General features: G+C 44.7%; 1 long non-coding RNA gene across 1 annotated transcript; it reads left to right on the top strand.

Annotated features, from left to right (window-relative positions):
- The first annotated feature begins 3269 nt into the window (after positions 1-3269).
- Positions 3270-4151, top strand: LOC135376056 (uncharacterized). Its single transcript, XR_010417511.1, has 2 exons — positions 3270-3495; positions 3971-4151. It is a non-coding gene; the product is annotated as an uncharacterized LOC135376056 (long non-coding RNA).
- The last annotated feature ends 13476 nt before the right edge of the window (positions 4152-17627 follow it).

Genomic DNA, 17627 nt, shown 5'->3' with positions numbered 1-17627 from the left:
GGTCATGAGTATGGAAGACCACTTTCGGCACGCGAGCGCTACGCACTGCGAATTTTGTGGAATCGAATTTAACCGACATACGCGGAAGGTGTCGCATCACGACCACACCCGTTTCGTAGACCCCGGTTCCTCGAATTTTGTCGCGACGCTGTGTGATACGTGTAACCTTACGTGTCGTAACACCAAAGAACTCGTCGTGTGCGTGCACAACCTGCAGTACGATTTGAGCTCCCTTCTCCGCCACATGCACGTTCTAAATCTGGGCGAACCGTGGATCTTAGCTTCGAGCTCGGAAAAGATAAGAGGGTTCAACATTGGCGATCTCCATTTCCGCGATACCACGCAGTTTTTCAACCTCTCGTTGTCTAACCTGGTAGAAACGCTCCTCTCCAGCGGTGGCGAGAGTGCGTTTCATTGCACCCGTCAAATGTTTGGTGACCGTTTCCGACGGCTTCTCAAGAAGGGAATTTACCCGTACACCTTCGTCGACAGTTTCGAAGCGTACAATTTGCCCGCACTACCGCCAAAGGAAGCTTTCAAAAGTGACCTGAACGATGAAGAGATCACGGACGAGGACTATCAGTACGCCCTCGAGATTTTCGAATTGTTCAAATGCAAGGACCTAGGAGATTACACGCGTCTCTACGTCACGCTCGACACCTGTCAGCTGTGCGACATCGTGCTGTATTTCAGAAAGATTGCGCTAGAGACGGATGGGATAGATATCTTACGCACCGTGTCCCTCGCCAGTTACGCGTGGAGTAGCGCTTTGAAGCTCACCAATGTCAAACTCGAGCTCATAAGCGACCAAGAGATGTACGAAACGATCGAGAAGGGAATCAGGGGAGGCATTTGTAACAGCTTCCACAGATACTGTCGGGCTAATCACGAGGGGTGCGACGATTACGATCCCCAGCAAGAAAAGACTTTTATCCAGTACCTCGACGTGAACAGTTTGTACCCGTACGCGATGACTTTCCATCTCCCGACAGGTGGTTTTGAGTGGGTCGATCCTTCGAGGTGGAGCGAGATCGATTTTCTCAACATTCCTCACGATTCGGAAGTGGGTTACGTCTACGTAGTAGACTTGTCGTATCCCGAAGAACTGCACGCACTCACCAGGGATTTTCCCCTGGCACCCGAACACAGGTGCGTGGACGAGAACGAACTCTCCCCCTACCAACGCCACCTGAAAGATGCGTTGGCGCTGAACGCCCCTTCCACAACGAAACTCTTGCTGACGTGCTACGACAAAGAACGCTACGTCGTTCATTATGCACTGCTCGCTCTGTACGTGAGGTTGGGCATGAAAATAAAACGTGTTCACAGCATCCTCTCGTTCCGCCAAGACAACTTTTTGCGAACCTTCGTGCAGAGAAACGTCGCGTTGAGGAATGCCGCGACCACGAAATTCGAGCGACTTCTGTACAAAACCATGTCGAATAGTACGTTCGGTAAGACGATACAAAATGTGAGACGCATGAAAAGGTACGCTATAGCCTACGACAAAGAAAGCGCGCTCAGAAAAGCTAGCTCCGTCGACTGTCAGCATTTTCACATTCTGAGTGACAAGTGCATCTTGTACGAGATGAAGCAGCGCCGCATCAAATGCACGCACCCCCTTTACGTGGGCTTCGCCATTCTAGAAATATCCAAAGTCCGAATGTACAGCTTCATCTACGAGTCGCTCTTTTCTCGCTTGTCATGTCCAGTGCAATTGATCTATAGCGACACGGACAGCATAATTTTTTCTCTCACGTGTGAAAGCCTGGAAGAGCAGCTGGTGAAGATTGAGAGTGAGTTAGATCTGTCTTCCTATCCGCCAGACCACCCGCTTTTCAACGACGAGCACGCGAACCAGATGGGGTTCTTCAAAGACGAGACGGGAGGTGGAGTTATTCAGGAAGTCGTAGCCATCCGAGCGAAAATGTACAGCATTCTCTTGGCTGGGTCACACAAACAGATCGCGAGAGCGAAAGGAGTTAAGAAGGACGTGGTGAGGAAACATTTATTGCACGAAGTGTACCGAGATTCTCTGTTCAATGAAAAGGCGGTCTCTCAGAAGCAGTGCACCATCCAGAGTATAAAGCAAACGATGTACACCATTTCGAGACTCAAGAAGAGCTTGGTCCCCTACGACGACAAGCGCTATCTCGTGGATGCCGTACACTCCTTCCCTTATGGAAGCTGCGAATACGGTAAGCTTTCCTATGTTTTGACGCATATAGGATTACGATAGTGCTCTCTCTCTCTTTGTGCAGCAACGGAAAACCCGGAAGAGAGCCCGAGAGCGTCCTCGTCAGGCATCGAGTAACCGCGAACAAAGAGCTGCACGCGCATGTAATCGAGAATAAAAGTTCTAGTCGAGACATGCTTCTCTCTCTCTCTCCCTCAGACAGGAGAAGCACGGGTCATCGTGGCAGTGTGGTAGCGGAATGGGTGTGCGAAAAGAATGACCATTCCGTCATCGTGCTGGCGCAGTGACCCGCGCAATGACGGCGCTGCGATGAAGATTCCCCTTTTCTGGCACGTCTGATCATCTCGTTCTGTTCGTGAGATCAGACAAGGGAGGGAGGGTGCAGGCATCTATTGACCAAGTCCTTTTTATGTATTCAATAAAGATGTTTCAGTGAAAGAACACACAGAGTCTCGTCAAAGTTATTCGGACTGTTTAATGCGTTGCATGTCAATAACCAATCGGTATTTCAATAAATCAATGACAAAATTGGCGATGTAGACTGCTTGCAAATGTCGCTGCTTCCGCAGGGCGTGCTTAATATGAGCGATGGCACGAGCGAGAAGGTCCACGATGTCTGCAGCGATGTAGTTGAATTCTGCGTTGGCCAAGCTCACAAATTCGCACATTAGTCCCAGGGGTCCGTCTGGAACCGTTATGCAGACGTTCTTGTAACGGGCGTAGATCCGACGCACCATCTCCTGCAGTGGCCCCGGCGAGATCTCTCCTATATTGCCAAAGCCTACCATGTCTATCACGTAGCGAAAAGCAGTGATGACGAGCTCGTTGCGGGGACTTTCGCCGTTGAAACATTCCTTCTCCACTTCTTCCCAAGAAGCGTGGGTGCGGGAACAATTTTGTAAAGAGTGGTAGCTGAACATCTTCACGTAGTGATGACGCGAGCGCGGTGCGCGCTGCCTTTATAGAGATAAACGCGCGCGCGCGCAAAGAACGGAGAATGAAAGCGAAACTGAAAAGCCACCCGTCGCCGCTAGGAGCGCGCGCGCAGCAGAGAGCCGAAACCGAAAACACCCGCGGCCGGCGCAGGGGGGCGCTAGGAGCGCGCGCGCGCGCATGCGCGGACGGGTGGAGCAGAGGGCGCGCGCGCGCGTCGCCTCTCTCAGTTTCTCTCGGACCGTCGCGGAAGACGGACGTGCGCTCCGCGCGCTCGCTCAGTTGCTGGCTGCCTCTCGTAGAGAGCAGACGTATGTTCTCCGCGCTCGCTCAGTTTCTGCCTGGAAGTTGCCGCGGGGGAAAAGGTGAGTGATTTGACGCGCTCCTTTTCTCGTATGTTTGCCGTGTTTAGCGGTGACCGCGCTCGTGTTAAGCCTTTTCTCGCATGTTTACACTTGTTTTGCGGTGTCCAAGCCTGTTGACGCATGTTTAGCGATGTGTGGTTCCCGCCTTGTGTTAGCTGCGTAGTGTTGGGGTTAGGCCTAAGCGGTCGCCCCCCGTAAGCCTCTTTCCTCGTATGTTTGCCGTGTTTAGCGGTGACCGCGCTCGTGTTAAGCCTTTTCTCGCATGTTTAGCGATGTGTGGTTCCCGCCTTGTGTTAGCTGCGTAGTGTTGTGGTTAGGCCTAAGCGATCGTCCCCGTAAGCCTTTTTCCCCGATGTGTACTGTTTTCTGTTTAGCAGTAGCGGTTAGACCTTTTCTCTCGCATGCCTAGACTTGTTTAGCAGTGCTGTCATTTTTACCTGCCGCTAGTATCTTGTTCTCTGTCTCTCTCCTCTAGAGCTATGATGGTGGCGCCATCTGGTGTGATGCCTTGCAACTAAGTGGCCACCTGTCGTCGATCTCTGCAACTGCTGGGTGCAAACTACCAACATGGCGGACGCTGGTCACTCGGGTGTTGCGGAGCGGCTTCTTCGCCGCGGCATCGTTGATTTTCGAATAAATTGTTTCTCTCCACTCTATTTCTATCTTTTTATTTTATTTTCTACCTATTTTTTTTATTTTTTATCAGCTCAACTAGCCCACAACTCACACAGTGGTCTGGACACGTCCTAGATGCGCCCCAATTAGTGTAATGACTCCCTGGTGGGTCCTGATTAATGTGGGGGGTCCCAATTAGCTCTAATTGCTCATTAATGGCGTCCAGGCCACTGTGTGAGTTGTGGGCAAGTTGAGCTGATACACTACTACTCCCCTTGAGGGTATATGTTGAAGATCTTGTGGGTATAATGAAGAAAACGGTAATATTCGATGTGTTTCAGCGTCATATCCGAGTGGCGGCTTCCCAGCGCAGCTTTCCACAAATATTGAAAAAAAAGGACCAAAGGAACGGTAACAAAAAAAGAAAAAGAATACCTGGACGCTCTCGCGCACAAACTCACAAAGCATGGATGTGAATCGGAGAGGAAAGAAATTAAGTAACAATTAGCATTAAATTGGAAACCAAGAAGCAACACCAACAAAAATTAGGGAAAATATTTCCAGGAGCAGTTAGCATTTGCTGGAGAACAGATACATATATAGGGACCGTGCGACACCTAAAGGGGGCGCGCTGCTCCGTCGGGACAGCGCCGCCAGTGGCGGTCTTGGACGTATCCGACGTGATACCACGCCGCCCGTTCTATGCATTCTCAAGTGGAACCGTAGCTTGCGTGGCGACCGCCGTAATTAGAAGGGCTAATTTTCGAAGTGCAAATAATGTGGAACGTTTCTGGGGCACGAACGAACGAAGTGAATGGAGACAAACTGCACAGAAGCAACCAACGTATTTATAGTGCATCTAACAGTACGCAAGGAGAACAGGCACTCGCGTCTGTCCTGTCAAAACACCTGTAAGTGATACGTCGAGAGGACGGTTACTTGACTCCTCACAAAATCCTGGCTTGCTAGCGAAGGCATATACGTGTATTCCTCTGACTCCAGCGATTTGTAATATCATGTTTTTGACTGAGTTTTTTTCTTGTATTCCTTTTGTCGTCTTTGCACACACATAGCTTCGTCACTGAAATTTACATCGTGCGTCCGTTTTATCCATACAAATAAACACGTGGGGTCACAACTTATTGCCTGAACTTGTACTGCAGTTTTTCCAGTATCTTCAGATACAATAACGCTAAAGAGATCCTCAAAGAAGAAAGTATATGAGTTTTTACCTCGGCTACCGCCGTAGGCTTGCGGGACGACAGCTGTGAAATGGTCGGTGAGTAAATACTAAACCTTTTGGACAACGTAGAACTTCTGTTCTCACTGTGAGACTCGTCATACCGGGAGCAATAGCGGCTCTGGGCACTGGCGATGAAACACCTCAATCATTATCTCGAAATAGGTTGCCGTTTGGTCGGTGCATTTGACGGTGATATCCAGCGGCGTTTCACCGTCACGAAAGTGGCAACTGTAAATCATTGATCATTTTGCAGGTCCTCATTCAGTTTCATTGAAACTAGAACAAAAGAAATAGAATATATTCGCTCATGTTGTGCACACCTCATGCAATGGTCGAACGCGCGTCACAAACGCTGGTATTGGAAGCGTAGAAATCACGAGAAATTAAGCATCTGGTCCCTAATGAAGAGTTCTTCTAGGTGCTGGCACAGTTAGCGATGCTGTGGCAAAAAAAGATGCCCGCACTTCACATGTACAAAACTGGCTACCCGGCGGCTATCACGCAAGGTACTTTCTCCGGAGGCCGCATCGCGGCGCCACCAGTTTGTCGCACAGTCCCTATACAACACACCGCGGCTACACATGGTGAAGACCATCCTTCGCCCGGGAAGCAACTTAAGAAGTGAGGGCGTGTACATTTATTTATTTTCTGATCAAACAGTTGGATTCCAGATGTCACTACCCGATATAATTAGAATGCTACTGTATTACTTACTATGTTTTTAAATCAACTAATTGTTTAACTGAGATCATATAGTCGCCGTCACAAATTAATGTGATCCCAGATGTTTCACAAGAAAAGGTATACAAAACGCTGAAGGTATAATCGTAACATAGAAGTACTTTTTTATACCCTCAGCTGCCGCGGAAGGTATAGAATCAGAGATCTATACCTTACACATGGTTTAAACAGGGTATAGACAATGGTGATGAGGTATAAATGTCGTACTCTAGACCTTATTTATACCTTTTTTATACCTTTTATATACCTTTTCTTCTAACAGTGCAGAGTATATTCTGTGTCACTGCCCACACTACCAAGCTTTCCAAACTGCCATTTTCAGATAAAATTGCTTGGCTTATGGCTAAATCGAGCCCACGAATGCCTGCTCTCAAAGCTCTTTTGGCAATTTTGAACTCCATGGGACATTATTTTCTTCCTCACACCACAAGCAGCTAAAACACCAAAAGATGAGCAGCGAGGATGCTTGCTTGCTCATTTGTCATTATTTGGGCCTGTAATCCACATCAGGGTTCAGAAAGGCTGCTAAATGCCGATGGCCGGCACAAGAAAAAACGTGTTTGTAACGTTTTTTGTCCGTTGCTGTTCAATCGAATATACCTTTTTTGTGCTTCCTTCCTCTCTTTTTTTCTTGTTCCTTTTTTTTTTCTTTATCGTTTTTTACAGTTGTCGGTTCGTTCTGGAGCCCTGCCTTGGAAAGCTGCCCCTGTTAAGTTTCGGTATAAATCGGAATGTGTGGACAGGGGGAACAGTCCACCGCTCCTCGAGTTTTCACGGTGCTGGCTCTGCCCCCCCCCCCCCGAATTTTCCCTCCGAGGACCTCTTTGTATATGCCGTACTTCTCAATCGCTAACTCCATGTCTGGCAGTGCTCTCCTTCAGGTCAGGTTAGGTTAGGTTAGGGCTCGCTCCCTCTTGCCGACTTCCGAGTTGGTGCGAGCGAGGTATCTCCATAATGAAAAGCCTGGAACGGTGCACTAAAAACCAATGTCACCTCTGTGGATAATAATTTGAAGCATACAGATGAAGGATTCATCTCATATCTAAAACGATTGCCAGCAATTCTGCTCTTTCTCTTTCTCGAAAGAAAGAAAAGCAGCTTCATATAAAAAAAATCATCTTAGTGAATTATGGAAATTAGAATGCCAAAATACCTTGCAGATAAGGTTTTCCTCCACTCGCATACGCGTAAGTGCGAAACTAATGTACACGTAGTCTAGTTGTTTTATATTTTAAAAAATCTCTATTAAAAATGGCCACGGCCACGAAGTATGCGTTTGTGGCACCCCATTTATTTTGTGTGTGTGTGTGTGTTTCAGCTTGGACAAATTTTTATAAAAAAGTCACGAGAGCACGTCATTTTCACAGTTGAGTTCTACGGGCGCGTATATTTTCCAAGAAAGTCTATAGTGACTAATAAGGATAACTAATCAATTAAGTTCATTAATTAACTCTAATAAGGACGTCAACAAAAGCGGGTACCGGTATGGGAGACTGTCCTAGTTAAAACCCACACCACGTTTAAAAATTTTGAAACACGTACGTGTATTAAAATATCCATCCCTGAATTTTGATATGCAAATGGGCCAAAACCGAAACCGTGGCAACCATGTTTGGCGTGGTGGTCTTCACGGTACCGGATACTTCTGTATGTCAACTGCGCTCGCAACTATAGTGTCTTGGCTCAGAAACCGTATGTTTCTGAAATGTAGAGAGGGAAAAAGGAATCACAAAACACGAATATACTTCAAGTACTCTTCTCCTTATGGAAGCGAGAGATTTATTGACTCTACGTTGCACTAGTGTCAGCGCGCTGAGCGGTTGAGCTGGAATTGGAATTTGAATTGGAAATGAATAAAAAAAATATTAAAAAGAAACAGAATGAAGAAAGCGTTATCTGAGCTGATCGAGCTCGGTTCACTCTGGAAATTGTTACACCGTCGACTGGCGCCACGTTCGAACTTACCTAAAATTGCTCCTCTGTTGAACTGTTCTTCTCGGCTCGCATGGCCGCGCCCATGAAATCAGCAATCAGCTGTTCTCATTTTGTGGAGTGTGCACCAAACTGTTTGTAGTTCAAGCTACAGGTACTTAATACGAGTGGGAGATCTTCGGCAGTCTTCCTGTGGATTCGTGGGTGCATCAACAAAGATGGGCATAGCCTTCGGGATGGCTGTGTGTGTGACAGCCGGTGTCTTTCTCCGTCTGTTACGTCGCGAGACAACTGAGATCACCGTCTGTGCGCGCTCAGGAAGCTTGAAATCTGCCCTGATACATATGAAGTAATATATACCTTCAATATACGCTGATACATATACGGTCAATAAATTGGGACTTGCCCCACTGCAATGTTCCCCGGAGTTCACAAGAGACACTGTTTGTGAATTTATGCCTTACATTTAATCTATGGCATGTCGTTCCACATCCTACACGAGTAGTACTGACCCAGAGATACTCCTGACAAGAGATACTGGTGACCATCGGTACCCACCACTCCAGATAGGAAGGTATTTGGAGCAAGATCGCTCGCGCCAAGGAGGAGCGCGCACCAAGACCGCCCCGCGCGTTTTGCGGCCGCGCGTTGCGTAGAGGAGGGGTTTCCTTCTCGCGTTTGAACATGCATCAACATGCAAAATGCATCTTATTCCCTTTCCACATCTTTTATTACATCCCCGAGCGGGTAGTTTCAATTGTCATTTACCAACGATCAACTCACCTATCAACTTTCTAGACAAAATGGGAGCTGCATGGAAGCTTTTGACTCGATGTTTTGGAAAGGAATATGATGAGAGGGAGACGGCGGACGAGAAAAAATGGCGACCTAAACAAGAAATATATGAAGCAAAAGCAGAAGCTGTGAGGAGGTTCCTCACTCACGAGCGTCTTATAGAAATGAAGCGCCGTTCCGCAAAAAGTCAAGACGATCAAATCGATTGGTGAGATCTACAATAAATCCATTTGTCACATCATCACTTATTCATTGTCTCGTTTACTTTTGCATCATGATGTGTGACGCAGATCGGTTTGCATTTATCCACCCTGCAAGGGTTATTATTTGCGATCCTTCCATGTCGGGTAAAACCTATCTCGTTCGTAACATTCTAAGAAATCTTACAGTATTCACTGTAGTTCCACAGCAAATCTTTTACGTTAGCAAATATGATGCGACCTGGCAAAATGAATTCGCAAAAGATGTTACATTCCAGAAAGAGCTACCAAAGACATGGGATGAGAGCATGCCTACTTTGATTATAGTCGATGATCTCATGACTGAGAAGAATCTGATGCAAGAAATGGTTCATCTCTATACGAGAGCATCGCATCATAAGAACGCATCCATTATTTTTCTTTGTCAGTACTTGTTTCACAACGACGTCAACTATAGAACATTATCTCACAATAGCACATATATAATATTATTTAATAATTTAAGGTCACGCACGCAGCTGGAACTTTTAGGACGCCAGATCTTTGGCAAAGCTCAATTACCGTACTTTATCAGTGCATTTGAGCAGGCAACAGAGAAATCATTTGGTTATCTAGTGATTGACCTACACCCTCTGACGCAGTCTCAATTTCGACTGCGAACAGGCATTACTGGAAACGTTTGCCAGTTTGTTTTCTTGCCAAAATGAAAAGTCTGTGTCATCATTTAACTTTTCTAAAAGTCCCTGCAACATGTACTCCTAAAGAGCGCGATGAGATTTTAAAGGAGGCGCCACCTCATAGCATAGAAGCTCTTTCTGAAGTCTGTAAGAATATGTTGAATGGTAATATTAAGCTACCGCCCAGATTGTTCAAAGAGCTGGAAAAGTATAAACACACCATTCGATACATTGCACATAAAACGCTGCACAAATCACCAAAAAGACTAAGATCCTTCCTCTGTCATCAAAGGGGTGGATTAGTGCCACTGATCCCCTTATTACTCACGGGATTAACCAGTGTGCTCGGTGGTGTCGCAGGTCGTGCTCTAGCAAAGACGGTAGGTGTCTAAAAAATGGCTACAAAGGTTGAGGTATTGACTCCTATTGAATCAATTCTGGAATCTAACAAAAGTGATGATATTAAAGTAAAACGAATATTAACTGCTATGTACTACATTATAAAAAATCATCAGAAACCATCTAATGAAACAGAGCCAGCACCCACAGTACAGGAAGAAAAAAATGATGAGTCACTTCCAATGGGACGCTCATTTGATTACAATTCGCTTCCTACTAATGTCAACATTAAAAAAGTAAGACGCGTAGTCTCAGTGCTACCTAGGAGCTTGACTTGGAATGATAAGGGAGAAATCATTCATAACAACCAAACAATCGCTGGTTCTAATATAAAAGAATTGGTGTTGCATCTATCCGGACACAAGAAAGGGAAGCCTGCTTGGTACCGAAAAGTGGCAAAGTTCTTGCAGCCACACAAAATACGTCAGAAGAGGAAAGCAAGGAAACGTATACTCTGGAAAATGCATAAATCGCCCCAAAGAACAAAGTTGCTTTCATCATCATCATCAGATGAATATATCACAGAAGAAGAATGAATTATAGGGATCCAAACGGCTGATTTGGGGGGGGGGGGGGTTGCCCGATACTGCAGAGGTCGAAACATCTCTAAGAAACAGGCAATCGAAGAACTACAGCGAGATGACGTCTACACACTTTACAAACAAGGAAGACGCAGATTTAAGAGAAGAAAGACCATCTCACTGCACATCGACGATCTTCATCAAGTAGACCTGATTTCATTCCTGCAGTACAAGAAACAAAATAAAGGATTTTCCTTCATACTCATTGTGATAGACTGCTTATCAAGACGACTCATGGCTGCACCCATTAAGACCAAGCGTGGTGAAGATGTGAAGAAAGGGTTGATCAAGTTGTACAGGAGCCATAAAACCTATCCACATCTTTTGCAGGTAGATAGAGGGAGAGAGTTCTACAACAAACACGTGAAAGCATGGTGTAAACGTCACTCAATACACATCTATTGCTCTAGATCTATATACAAATGTGCTTTAATCGAGCGGGCAATCAGAACTATTAAAGCTAGACTTTATCATTTTTTCGCCAGTAAAGGTCATCACAAGTACATTGCTGTTCTCCCAAAGATCATCGCCGACTACAATTTGTCATATCACTCGACTATCAAGATGGCCCTGAACGACGTCGATAAAAATAACGAGATTGAACTATTCAATAGACTTCACAGTAAAAATGACAAGAAACCAAAAAAGATTCCATTGAATATTAGTGATCAGGTGCGTGTGCTCACCAATAGATCAATTTTTGACAAGGGGTACATTGGACACTGGTCGTTAGTTGTCTACACGATCACACGATACAAGAACTCGGATCCACCAGTGTTTTACATAGCTGGTCCAGACGGGGTCGAAGACGATGCAGTTTTCTATGCCAATGGATTGCAACGCATAGTGAAATTGCAAGACGACCCATACCCAATTGAACGCATAGTAAGTCGAAAGAAAACAAATGGCATCACACATTATAAAGTGAAATGGCTAGGTTATGATGACTCATTTAATTCCTGGGTTCCAGCCCAAGATGTCGCGAAGTTCTGATTTTTACATGTATCTCCTATCCAATGATTGCATGGATATGCACCCAAAAAACAGTCTTAATGACTTTACAATTTCTCTGAGTGCACCACTACAAGTGAATGAAGAATATGAAGTCGTCCTACATGAACTTTCCATCTCTAATGTATTCTACAACGTTCCACGGACTAACTATGCTACTATACATATTACTTCCAGAAGCATTATTGAGCTGCGTAAGGAAGTTGCGCGCTGCAAAATTTTTTAAAGGAATTCAACATCGCATTTGGTTATGTTGATGGAAGGTACACATTCCAACTACCTCAAATAATTCATTCTATTAAGTTTTTGGATGAAGAACTGCAACAAGCCATGGCTGTGTCCACTATACAGGGTTTGAAAGTTGTAGGTGCTAAAGTTCCATGTCAGAACATGTACATGGGAGAGGAAGCTATCTCAAGGATGCTTTTAAAGGAAGAGGTGACTATCATTACACAATATGCTCCAATCATATTCACACCAGGTCGCTCTATCACTGTCACACAAAATCGCTTCTTTAAAATATATGAAATCGATGCAAAGATGCTATTCCAAAACAATACCTATACATTATTGGTCCCACGTCTTTTTGTTATCTCTGAACAACTCACGAGACTCCTCAAATTAAACTCCAGTAAACTGTTAGAAAATACAACACAATACATTGTAGATCCATTTACATTCAGTTTTGGTGTTGTTCTAGAAAAAGTAATACTTGCAAGGGAAGAAGTCCAAATTCCACCAAATTATTACGAGACACCGCGTTCACTTCTACAAGCTATCAGAGATGTGATAGGTAGCAATGCTATACTAACGTACAATGAAGATACACAGCTGTTTACTTTCACTTCAGTTGATGGAGTAACTATAGATCTTTCTGAATATTTGAGTAATATGTTGGGTTTCGCACCAATTCAGACTAATGCAAACAGCACCACCGGAACCACACCACTCAATCTTAAACCATTGTTTCATAATTTAATGATTTATTGTGACATTATCGAATCATCTCATATAGGTGCAAAAAAGTTTCCCATTTTGAAACTCGTCCCATATTTACATAAAGATGATCCCCAGATTCATCTCAGCTTCCATAACGTGCAATATTTGAAGCTGTTACAGAACAAAATCACGTCAATTTCGATTAAGTTGTATGATGAGACAGGTCGTCCACTTCATTTTAGAGGACCAGGTCGTACAGCTCTAGTTCTACACTTCACAAATGTATCTTAAAGAAGTGCCAGAGATCCATTATGGATCAGGACTTGGTGATCTTGTACCATACAAAGGGCCACTCTTTCAAACTGGAAATGGCTTCTTTAGTTCTTTGCGTAAGCTAGCATTGCCACTATTGCATCGTGCAAAGCCTTACATAGCCCGTACTGCGATGAGCGCAGCGAAAACTTTGGCGAAAAAGTTATCTGAAGGGCAAAACATCAAGCAAGCACTGAGAGCAAGCTCAAATGAATTAGGCACACAGATTTTAAAGGACATTGCAGGCAGCGGACATCGAAGGAAAAAGAGGAAGAGAAGAGACATTTTCGATTAATCCTCTGTAACCATGAAATAAAGAAGACACTTTTTTTCACACATTGATGTTGCTTCTTTATAAAGAAAAAGGTGTTTGTATGGAAAAGGGTCGCACTCCGAAAATGGCGCCCAAGAGGGGTTAGAAGTCGGGACAATGGGTCGCCCCCTTTCACATGTAGAAAGTGTGGCGGACAATGCTTCGAAGCGGCCATCGCATTCCGAAAAACAGGTGACCCAGGTAGGGTTGGGTTGTAAGGGCGATGTCGAAAGGTAAAGGGGGATTGGAGGACAATGATTCCAATCGTGGACAGGATCTCATTCCAAAAATGTGGTCAGCGGGGGGTTAGAGGAGTGGATTGGTTGGTGGTTAGCAAAATGGACCATCGTCGCTTTTCACAATGTGAACAATGCTTCGAATCACGATCGGGCGTCGCATTCCGAAAAACAGGTGGTCCAGGTAGGGTTGGGTTGTGAGGACAATGTCAAAAGGTAAAGGGGGATTGGAGGACAATGATTCCAGTCGTGAACGGGATCGCATTCTAAAAAAATGAGGTCAGTGGGGGGTTAAAAGTGTGCATCAGCATCCAAGCTGGTTAGAAGTCGAACAATGGGTCGCCTTTCACTTGTAGAAAGTGTGGTGGACAGTGCTTCGAATCGGCCATGCATTCCGAAAAATAGGTGGACCCAGGTAGGGTTGGGTTGTGAGGGCAATGTCAAAAGGTAAGGGGGTTGGAAGAAAAAAAGAGTATTTTTGCTCGGGTAAGGTGCTAAAAAATAAAGCTATGAGGAAAGCATCATATCCTTTCATTTGCAAAGATGTCGCAGGTCAACGTTGTACATGCACAGTCCCAGCTGGCTTTGAAGGGGGAGTGTGAGTTATTCAACGTACCTCCTACCCAAGTTTCAATAGAATCATGCGAGGCGCAAGTTTATTATCCTGTTTCTACAATCAGCGGAGGAGAATCGACGATCGAATGGAACATAACGAATCTCTCAGACATGTATCTCGATGTATCATCCCTGTATTTTAATATAACTATGCAGATATTGAGGTCGGATGGGCGTGAACCAATTACCAGAAGAGCAGACGGTATCACTGAGGACACTGTATTCCCAGTCAACAACTTGGGTGCCGCTTTATTTAAATATGTAACCATTCACTTGAATCAACGTCTTGCGAGCAGTATCTATTTGAACTCCTATCGATGTATGATTGATACCCTACCCAAAGAACACACGCGGTCCTGAAGATGTCCCCAAAGTGTCATCGTGTCCTCGTCCTTCGATATGAATCCGCAGAGCGTCCTGAGGACGATACTCGCGGACTGTCCGCGAAGAGTCATTCAAGTACGTCATGTGCGTGTCCCTGTGGGACTGGATGAGAAATATTTTGTATAGTTTACCTGCTAAGATTCCCCAAATACTGAGTGATACATTTGTTTTGTTTTTGGGTCGATCTCTGGGGCTGAATGGCATTTGACATAAACGAAGTGCGGTCCTCTGTAAGATTCCTCATCCCAGAAAAATGTGACTGTCTACGACACATGGAGCATTTACCGCGAAAAAGACAAAAATGCGCGATTCTCTTGCACTGTTTTTGACCTCCCAAGGTCCCACCGAATGCCTCAAACCAAATGGAGTAAGAAACATAGGATTTGCATTGATGGGGAGTTATATTCTCTAAGCAATTCCTCGTTTATTGTATTATTTGTTTGCATAATCGAATTAAACTTAGCAGCTCACCCTTCGTTTTCCATTCGGAAGTGACTAAGGCTCTCAAATTTACGGGAGGACGCGTAACAAGCAATAACTAGTATCTGTTTCTGTTCAGAGGGAAAGTCCAGTACCTTTCGAAGTGATTTGCTCGGACATAGTGCTCCTGGAAATCTTTCATATTTATTTCTGCTTGCTTTTTAAACCGCCGCGCTCTTTGTCCGTTATGAGAAATACGCTAAACAAATAAAAAGCAGCAAACGAAAAGGTGGTGATTAAGGTTGAGCAACTACCGGAAAGAGAAAAACGGCCTTGAACTCAAAATGGGCCCCATTTTGCTAATAAATAAATACATAAATCAACACAATGAGATATCCTGTTTTGCTCCTAAAAACCTTACTGGTGGTGTTTTTGGGACACTTCCTGAGGAGCTTCGGGGGTGGTCCGAGGCGTTGCGTTTTAACGCTTTTCTGACAAACTGAGGACCATACGGGGATATCCGAGGGATGTTATTCTTGTCCCAATAGAACATCCCTGGGATGACCTGAGAATATCATTGTGTTCTTGGGGTACTTCATACGAATACTCATCTGCAGAAGACTTTAGATGATTGTGCAATGTATACATATGACACAGGAGAGCATGCAGCAAATGATCCAGTCGCTCGGGATGCAACGTTGCGCATAGCTAGGATAAGTGGGGGGAAACTATTTGAAATTGTCATGAAAGTTAACACCGACCTCACAAACCAAGGGAGGCTTTTGTTACGTGGTGTGGGGGTTCGAGTGACTGCTCTACATAATACGGATAGCTTTAGATTGCTAACTGGCACCAATGAAACTCATAAGCACCAATTGAAAATCCACAGCGCGGCACTTAATTGTAGCGCGCAAAGTCAAAGTTAGCAACTCAAGTTTTATTGCACACCAGAAAGCCCTTAGATCATCCCCAGCATGTTACATCATGCGTGGACTAGAAAGCAAAGTCCGCTCGCTTTCGCCGGGCCTTGATGATGCAATCTTTGAAAACTTATTCCCTGATAGAATTCCTGATCAACTTACTGTATGTCTAGTTCGCACCAAGGCTTATCAGGGTGATTACAAGTCGAGCCCCTTTTGTTTGGAGCATTTTAATGTTAGTTCTGTAACACTATCAGTTGATGGATACAGGAAGCAACTATCCTATGGCTGGGAAAATGATCTGGCTAGAGCAAGCTACTATGAATTATTGTATCAACTGAATGAAAAACATGTCGAGTTAAGTTATGAAAAATATAAAAAAAAATCCTTTATCATGCATTGGAACTTGAGTGCTGACGAAAGTTTTGGTTCCTACTTTAATCCATTGCGCAAGGGCAATTGCAGGATTGAAATGATGTTTGCTAAGCCATTACCTTGCACAGTGTCGGTTATACTTATTAGTGAAGCACCCAAGATTTTATCAGTGGATGGTGATCTTGTTGTTCGAGTGGACTAAGTATGAATGTGTTTGATCTGGAATTATTGTTTTCTCTGAACCATGAAACTTTGAATATGTATCGTGGGGCCTTCACAATTGATATAGTACCAAGTTTAACGACAGAAGGGTTTCTAGTTATCAATACACACCCACACGACGGTCCCGGAGAACACTGGCTATTGTACATGAGAGACAGGAATGACAAGTACAGGGTTCGCCAAGATAAACTTCGGAGTTTGTAACAAAGATAAAACAAATAAGAACAGTGTCGGAAAGCTAAAGTAGACGTTAGAGGACGTATTATGCCCCCAAATTTTATGTCCATAATTCCGCTTGGTCTGTTACTCTGCGGATAAATCGTAAAAATTAAAAAACCGCCGCTGCCTAATCGGCTATACCAGTGTTCCAGCTACTTTGCTCAGATAGCGACACGGTCGAGCGCGGCGTTGCAAATTGAATGGCGAATTGACTCTATGAACCCGAAGGTTCTATACAACACGAGATCTATTGCCAGCAAGATTCTACGTTGCATATTTACCCAGTCACTTCAAGATTCTGCTTTACCGCAGGACGGGAAGACGGCGAAGATTGTCCCTATTCACAAATCAGGCAGACGCCACATCGTTAATAACTACCGCCCCATTTCACTCACTTCTATAGTATGTAAAATTCTCGAACGCATTCTCAAACGTAGTTAAGTACCTTGAACAAAAATAATTCTTCTATCCCTTGCAGCACGGGTTTCGAAAGCTCTTTTCGTGTGAAACTCAAGTAGCCAGTTTTGTCCACGACATCTTTCTCAACGCAGACAATAATCATCAGACTGACGCCGCTTTCTTAGACTTTCGCAAGGCCTTCGATATGGTGCCGCACCCTAAGATTCTATACAAACTCTATCTGCTTAACCGCGACCCGTATATCGTCCGTTGGATAGCTCAACTTCTGACTAATCGTACGTTATTGTTACTTGCAACAACCACCTATCCCTAGATATACCTGTGCTTTCTGGTGTCCCTCAGTGTTCAGTCCTCGGCCCTCTCCTTTTCCTTATCTATATAAATGACCTTCCTTCAGGCATATCTTCCATGATTCGTCTCTTTGCGGACGACTGTGTAGTGCACAGGCAAATCCTCTCTCCTTCTGACCAACTAACCTTACAAAGCGACCTTTAACTAATCCGGCGGTGGTGCAATGCGTGGCAAATGCCTCTGAACATTGCAAAGTGTCGCATTTTGTCGTT

This window comes from Ornithodoros turicata, unplaced genomic scaffold, assembly GCF_037126465.1.
Source record: "Ornithodoros turicata isolate Travis unplaced genomic scaffold, ASM3712646v1 ctg00001006.1, whole genome shotgun sequence".
Lineage (NCBI taxonomy): Eukaryota > Metazoa > Arthropoda > Arachnida > Ixodida > Argasidae > Ornithodoros > Ornithodoros turicata.
Note: the sequence above shows the minus strand (reverse complement) of the source record. Positions and strands in the feature narration are given on the sequence as shown.